Raw genomic sequence first — 8,205 nt, 5'->3', positions numbered from 1 at the left:
TGTTACCTGTACCATCCAGGAAGGTTTTGGCAAAGGTACCCTGGAAAGTTACCAAAGGAAATTGATATTTCTGGGAGAAACTAATGGCTTATTCCGCTGCTGAAGTTGTGGGGCTAATAATGTGAGGAGAAGGGTGCCTGATTTCTGTAACCTGAGTGGCGTTTGAGCGCTTCTTGCTGACTCTAAGGGATGGGTTCCCAAGGGCAGTGCCCTTCCTGAGGCCGGCTGACAAGCCGGGAAAGGTGTTAGGTGGGAGCTGGCGTATCTGACGTTCAGGAAGTGGGTGTGAAAGGATGAAGAAGAACATATAGGACCCTGAGGGCTGTGGGGTGGTGCTGCTGGGGACCCACGTGTGAGCGCTGTGGCAGAGGTATCGGGTCGACATGGGCACCTCCGACTGCCCTGGACTCCGCAGGTTCCAGGTCCAGGTGCACGGCTCTGCACCCCACGCCATGGGGATGGCTGAATTAGGATTTATTCACCGCTGCTGGAAGGAAACGAAGTGTCCAACGCAGAGCAGAAGCCTTCCCTGATCCYCTGGGCCCTCAGTGAGCCGGGATGGGCTCTGCGGCTCCCACGACCTTTCCTGTTTATTTGGTCCTTAGGAGTGGGGAGGATGCCACTGCAGCTATGGCGTGGGCTGCTGGCAGGAGCAGGGGTGCTGAGGAGTGAAGCAGCAAAGCAGAGCGTGAAGAGCAGGAGGTCATGTGAAGGAAGGGAGGGAAAATACGGCGCTGATGAGGGGGAACGGTGATGGGAGGACAGGGCCTGRATGAGAGGACAGCAAGAGAGCAGGTCACTGTTCGGTGACACTCATTACAGTCCTCTGCTGCCCCATGGCTTATATATCCTCACGGKTCTGTAAAATGTGCTGTCCAACAGCTCTCTGCTAGCTTTAATGCTCACTGCTACGTACGCTCAAGCCAGTTCGCATACAGGTCTTAGTACAATTCATGTGACACAGCAACTACTGCCCTGAAGTGGTGAAGTGCTATTCTAAAGCTTTTCTCTTCCCCCAGTTCAGTTTAACCCTGTTTCTCCTGCTTCATTTGCCRCCTCTGTTAGCTCTGACAGTGTTAAAACGTATGGTCTACCTAATCCACTCTGTGCACAAGCAACCGTCTTTGCAAGAGAGATCTGTGGCATTGCAGTTAGTAGTATGAAGTCTCACGTTTTGAACTTATAAATAAGCTTCACTTAATCCCAAACACCCACTGCAGTTTTTTGGGTTTGTCTCTAATATTAATAYCTTGGTCTGCAGGATGCCTGTTAGCCCTATCTGTGGCTTTATTGCTTTACTGTGCTGCAGCACATGTGGTTTTCACCTCAGTTGTGTGTATCCTGCGGAACAGAGCTCCCACAGGAGCTGTGGTCAGCTCAGCCCTGCCGCGTTCCTGGGAAATGTGGAAATGCTGCTTGGGTTCTCCCAACAGCCAGGTTCTCCCAACCTCGTGATTTTCATTGCCTCTCAAGGCCCATGGGAAGGGTAGAGTGAGCTGCAAATTACAGGTATACGTTTTAGTCAGAAATTAGCTTGAATAACGGCAGTGTTACCGCATAGCCGTATCTCAAAGGTCATAAAAGAGCGTGGAAGCAGCTCACCCTCATTAGTGTTACCTCCTGGGGACCATAAAATAAAGGCCACATCAATGCACCCTTGGAGGAGCTCTTGTTCCCAGCTTCACCTGCTCGCACAGCCCCACTGTGGGAAGAAGCACTCAGCGACCCAAAAGAACAGGGTGAAAACCCAACGGGGAACTGTCCTTGTAAAGAGCAGCTTTCATAGGGCTGGGTGTAAAGTAGATTATATTTGATTATTGAACCTGTGCACACACATATATATGACTCAGCCTCCATGTCTGGAGCTGGCAGTGGGAGAAGCTCGGCCTGACCTCCAGGTCAGGCCTTGGGGATGGGCTGGAGATGGGGAGGGAGGCCGGGAGGTGCCGCCTGTATCCCATATCCTGTGCCTGGCTGGAGAGCACCGGAGAGCACCGGAGAGCACCGCGTTCCTGGGGCGGAAAGGCCATCCTTTGGGAAGGACACCGCTCAGCGGCAACATCTTTTACTTTTACAAAACATTTCCCAAATGTAACCAGAGTTCTCCAACCTTCCCTAAAGTGTGAGGCTTGAGATTGCACTTTTTATAGGACATTCAAAAGAAAAAAAGAAATCATGCTCTGAGTGAGGCAGCCCTTCAACAATTTCTAAGTACAGGAGAACTGTACATTGTACAGTTTTGTGTTATTAAATATGTCGGTAAGGGTGGCAACATAGTCTTGTGCTCCAGTGTAATTAACTTTCGTTTTTCCCTTAAAAAGTGTATTCTCAGAAAGCTTCAAAGTGTATTCTCAGAAAATGCAAACTTCTCCAAGTTGGGCAAATTATATCAGAGTTTAATAGTCTCTGCATTGGTTCTGTTTCATGTATTTAGATATGTCTGGCCTCTTTAWAATAGGACTAGAAAAACCCCAACATACTGGATGGGGAATAGGAAATTCAGTGATGAGAATCCTCATTTGAAAATAAGACAGATGGAAAAGAAGATTCATGAAAATAATAAGTAAAGTAAAAGTAAAGATGACAGAGTTTGAGAAGAGGATGCATGTTAAGTGAAAGAGTACAGATATAARCAATCAAGTAGGTTGAGAGATCAGTGTAGCATCTTTATTCTACTAAAAGAACTATGGCACAAAGACGCTTAAAATTGTTTATTTGTTCATTACTTTTCCTAGTGTATGATATGTCCCAGAAGTACTAAAAATGGCCTCRATTTAGTAAAGAACCCTAAGAGTAGAAATAATGGAGTGCCTAAGTCCAAACTGAAGCCATGAACTTACATGATGAAGATAAAGATTACACGGAGCTAAAATAATCTAAATATATGTAAAAGATCTACATMTTCTCACTTCATTCACCCATTGAATGCTCTCCAGCATGACTGACACTGTTGAGCATCTTGTACAGTTTCCTCAAAAACATCTGGAATTCATGGCCCCTCTTGGCTGCAGGTCTGGTTTGCAACGATAATTCCTGCAGTGCCATTATAGAAGCTAAAGATAATCAGGTGGATGGAGGTAGTGGTACGTGTGCATTTAAAAACAGTGTCTGCAGCTGAGAGTACTATGAACCTGAGGAGGAATCTCTGTCTCGGAAGCCTGGCTGGCTGCTCAGCTGATGCTGATCATCAGGGTTTCGCTGCCTTCTGTGGGGCTGCTCCAGCTCAGGCTGTTCTGGATCTGGCCCAGGAAATCTGCATTTCCCAAGCCTGAAGTTTAGCTCTGCAGAGAACTTTGTTTCCTAAGCTCRCACTGCAAGGTAGGGTGGAGGGATGGTGGTGCCCTTTCTGGAGGTGTAACCTGCATCTGCAGCAACTGCTCCTTTCAGCCTGCTCTGATCCAAGCCTGAGGGGTGTCTTTTAATGGGTACTAGCAGTACAGTGCTTGCTGTTGCTGGGCTCAGGAGGAAAATCTTGTTTGGGCTTCATGACCAGTGAAGCTGTTTGTTTTGCCCTGTGCTGAAGCCTAGGAGCTAGCTAGGATGGGTGCAATGAGGGTAATGGGGAGGCCTGAGCCCCTGAGTTAAGAAGGAGCTGCCGYTGCTTGTGTTACCTGTGGCACAGAAGGGTGTAGATGGTCTCTCTGAGTGGTATTTCAGCCTTCGTTTTSCAAACGAAGCCCCTCAGCTTTTCCTTTGTGCAGCTTGTTTTCCTCTAGTTATCCCCGTTCCAGTACGCTGCAGCTCTTCTTCTGTCCTATGTCCTGGATCATCTAAGCAGCAAACAGTGAGTACCCACCTGGAGTGACTACTGTTAGTTAAGGGGGTRCCCGGAGCCCCTCATAAAGGGGGAACACCAGATATGGGCAAAAGTCCTCAGGATTGCCTTAGAGTTTGAACATGCAAAGTTTTAAAAAAGATTATTAGTAATACCACATCATAATTTCTCTTAACAGATTAGCTATTCATGACCCACAGCATTGATGTTTATTTTACGTAGGCATCCTGATTAAAACCAGTCTCTTCTTGCTTGTGGCTGGGTCTGTGTAGCCACACAGGTTGGCTGGTGCCTTGTCAAGGTGTTAGGAGAGAACGAATCAGGTATTTCAGTATCTCAAAACATGAGATTTCCTTATGTCCAGTGTAAGTAAGTTTATTTTGCCATTTTTAACAGTGAAAAACATCTAGCAGAATATAGTGCCCTACCATTGATAGGGACAATTCTTCACCTGAGACCTATGTTTTCATACATAGGAGAATTTTGCCTTGTGCAATTTAATTATTTGAACTCCCGATTCTTTGAGTAGGGACCCAGCTTTATAGAGACAAGTAAAATTGAATGTGCCTGTGTCTTGATTTTTCTTTCTACTATGCAAAAGACAAATTCCTGCCAGCTGYTGAAGTCAGCTGCCTTGTCAGTTAATGCTATCCTGGTGTGTGGTTTTAATGTCATATTTTATCTAATCCTTTCATTACAGAAGACAGCTTATTTGTTTGTCACTTACTCAAATGACATTCTGAGCACATGAAAAGCATGCCTGCAAAATTCCTACTGCAGCTTCATAGGTAAAGGAATAGTGGTCAGAAGAAGCTGTTTCTCAGAGCCCTCAAACCACTGATTTGTTTAGTTCTTCCCAGCCCTTCCAYGAAGACTGTAGCTGCCTAAATCCTCTTCTGAACCTGAGTTTCCATAGCTTAAGTAACATTTACCTTCAAAACTACACTGGGTGCCTGTATAGCTTAAAAGTACTCATATGATCTGAAGGTAACACTCTATTTTGTTTAAAAGTGATGCTTTCGGCTGAAGATGGCGATAAACTCAATTAACTGGGCTGATGCAACCTTATTTAAATCAAATTAAGTGCATTTCTGCAGTGGTTAGCATCTATTTCATTAAATTGGTATGGCTTTGAGTATGGATGAAGCCAAAGGAGGACAGAGTTGGCAGCGGAGCTTGAATGGGWCCGGGAAGTTTGCAGTTCTTTGTATCTGTGGCACCAGAGCGTTGTTTGTTTTCATTAAAATCTGGATCTGGCAGGACGCAATGGATGCTGCTTAGAAAAGCTGCCTGCTTGCTCCTCATAATTGGATTTTTCTAGCCCAGATTAATATCCACCATTCCATCTCATTACCTCTTGGAGTATACCTCCAAATAATTAAAGAAACAAGTGCTGGAGACTAACTATCTCATTAAGGTAAACTTACAACAAGCTCTTTGATTTTTAAATAAGCAGCTCTTTTCTTTTTTGCTGGAAAGAGGCCACAGTTTATTTAGCTCAGCAATGGCAAGAACTGATTTCTGTCAATTGAGGGGGAAAGGGAGGAGGGAGGAAAAGCTGTTCAAGCCCTTACTGCTGAATCATTGTGTATCGAGTAACACGGAATGGGGCTGGCAACTCTGAACAGGGGCTGCAGAAACTAATTTTGAGAGTTATTGTSACAAAATAACAAGAAGTGAAGCATTTGTGAGGCCACTTCCAGCCTCCTGCTGGCACGTAGCCTCACACCAAAGGGAGTCCRATGAAAGCACCTGCCTGATGCTCAATGTTAGAAATAAAAGCTCTGCTGTTTGTTCATCGTGGTGATATTTGTGTGTTGGGCATAGCTTGYTGTGCGCGACATCTGGGGCCGTTCTCAGCTCTGCCTAAGCCAAGTGCTCAACCTATAGTTAAACCCAGGCAGAGCAGTGGCCCTTGCATACGCTGAAACTCTGTGGGCCTGCAAGAGTTCCCCTAACTCCGCTTGCTTTGCAAGAGCTGCTTTCAGACTGGAACTTGTGCAGTTGTATGGCTTTATTTGGTGCTTCTTCCCAGGCAGACTTCACATCAAAAGTCGTAAAATTCAGTAAGACATACATTTTTAGGGTCTATTTACAGGATATGTTATTTTAAAGAAATACAGAACAAATAGTTATATTGGCTACTGCTTACAAGAGAGCCAGGAATACTCAAGAMAATGACAAATTTAAAGAATAAAAGGAGAATGGTCATGATAATGATAAACCAATAAGCTGCTGAAGGAAGCACGCTTGTAAAGAAAAGACTATTTTTCATCCTTAATTAAGGACATAAATTACATTTTTATAGTCAGGTAGGGGGCAGATATTTGTTTCACTCTGTCTTGCTTTGGGTGACTTCTTTGGCTCCCATGGCCCACAGGATATTCCAGATAAGTAGCGTGGAGATCTCACGTGCTGGGTAGGCAGGCAGGGCTGAGAACTGCTTCTGAGAGCACCTCCCTGCAGGTGTTGGCTGTGTTGGGAGCGGGGAGATAAGGAAAGTGGCTGGTGCCCAGAGGGCACAGTGATTGCATCTGAAATCCTGGCAAGTTTTGCCTGGTTTCTGAGGTATTTGTCTGCAAGGTGTCAGAAGCCTCATTTCCTAATCTCTTCTAAATGAGTGTGCAAGTTATATATGTTTAATTCTGGGGATTTTTTTTTCCTTGAGGTTTTTTAATATTAGAAGAACATCTGTCTGGGCCCAGATCAGAAGGGCATGTTGTCTGCGGGGGTGCCTGCATTGCTGGGGAGGGAGATAAGAAATGGGGCATGATGCAGAGTGAGGCTTTCCCTGGTAAACGCTTCTAGCTGCTGCCTGACAGTGATTTAAGGACTTCCTGAGCCATACATCCAAAACACCACTTAGCATTTTCCCTTTGGGTGCCTCTTCGCACCCGCAGACTTATTTAATCTTTGGGTAGCTGTTTGTTCTTCGGTGGTCACAACATCCTGTGGCAACTATACTACACATTAAACATGGGTTTATGTCAAGAGTTACTTGCCCTGTACCTGTTTCCTGATTATTGCTGTTCTTATGAACCCCCTGTGCTCCTCCGTAGTGATCCCAGGGTGTCCCTACCTGGCTCTTGGCTGTTTTCCTGGTGAGAGGGCTTAAGCCAACAGGCCGGCCGCTCTGCRTGGCTGTGGGCTGCTCTGCCACGTGCTGATAAGCATTCACCAACAGCTAGGGGCTCTGTCCTGGGGAATTCCAGGTAAACGTGATCCTTCAGCCTCTTGGAGGGAGCAGCTGCTGCTTTTGCTCAAAGGGAATTCCCACCGGCTTTGATGTGCAAGGGGAGGCATCCCCCTCGGTTTGCTTTGCTGCAGTGAGGCCGCAGCCCTGTTAGCAAAAAGGTTTGTCAAGGGCTGGTGGTGAGAGCGGCCCCGCGAGCAGCAGGCCGGGCCTTCCCTCCTCGTAGCCACGCYGTAGATGCTGCTCTTCAGGGCGTTCTTTGTGTGTCCCGGTGAGAGCGCGGTCACCATCTGAGCCAAACTGTGTAAAAAGAGAGCAGAGCAAGTGTCAGTTACTTCTCTAGCAAGTCCTGTGGAAATCTACAGGAATGCTCAGATTTTGGCCTTTTTACCACCTAATTTTGCACTCAGGAGGCAGTGGAAAGATTTAAAATATCTGCTTTTTCACTGCACAAGGGAGAAATGTTGTTTACTGAAGTGATAGGTACATCAAATTACGTGCTCGCTTTGGACATGCCGCACTGGCTGATCTCCTGGACTTACACACAGTACGGTATAAGCTTGTTGTAGGAATACCCACCAAAGGAAGCTTAGCAAACTGATCCTTAACAATAGATGAAACAAGTGACAGGAGTTGGATAGGTGGGAAAATGAAAAGCAAGATACGAAATTAATATGAGGTGCACACTTTTCCAGTTGTTCAGGAGTTCCAGTCATAATCTCTTGCACTCCTGGTGGTTAAGAGTGCATTTGCCACTTAGACTGACAGTTCCAGACTGTTGTTATCAAAATGTGTCTTTTTTTTATCATGGCCCGAGTAAGATACAAGGGTTTGTCTCCTRCATGCAGCAAGTCTAATCAGTGTCGAGTCTATTATTTACCCGTACGGTAAACGTGGCACCCTGTGTTAGAGACTTCTGAGATGCAGAACCCCCCTGTGGGTGTCCTGTGGCTTTTGGTGCTCTCRGGGTCAGTGCAATGACTGGTGTGGGGCAGGAGCTGCGCTAAACCAAGCTGGGTGGAGTGGCCGACACTCCGGAGGGCTGTGCTGCCATCCAGAGGGACCTGGACAGGCTGGAGAGTTGGGCAGAGAGGAACCTCATGAGGTTCAATAAGGACAAGTGCAGGGTCCTGCACCTGGGGAGGAATAACCCCAGGCATCAGTACAGATTAGGGGCTGACCTGCTGGAAAGCACCTCCACGGAGAGGGACCTGGGAGTCCTGGTTGACACCAAGTT

The sequence above is a fragment of the Nothoprocta perdicaria genome, unplaced genomic scaffold (assembly GCF_003342845.1).
Source record: "Nothoprocta perdicaria isolate Ctin4 unplaced genomic scaffold, notPer1 scaffold_73, whole genome shotgun sequence".
NCBI lineage: Eukaryota > Metazoa > Chordata > Aves > Tinamiformes > Tinamidae > Nothoprocta > Nothoprocta perdicaria.
The sequence above is the reverse complement of the archived record's forward strand: the minus strand, read 5'-3'. Positions refer to the sequence as shown.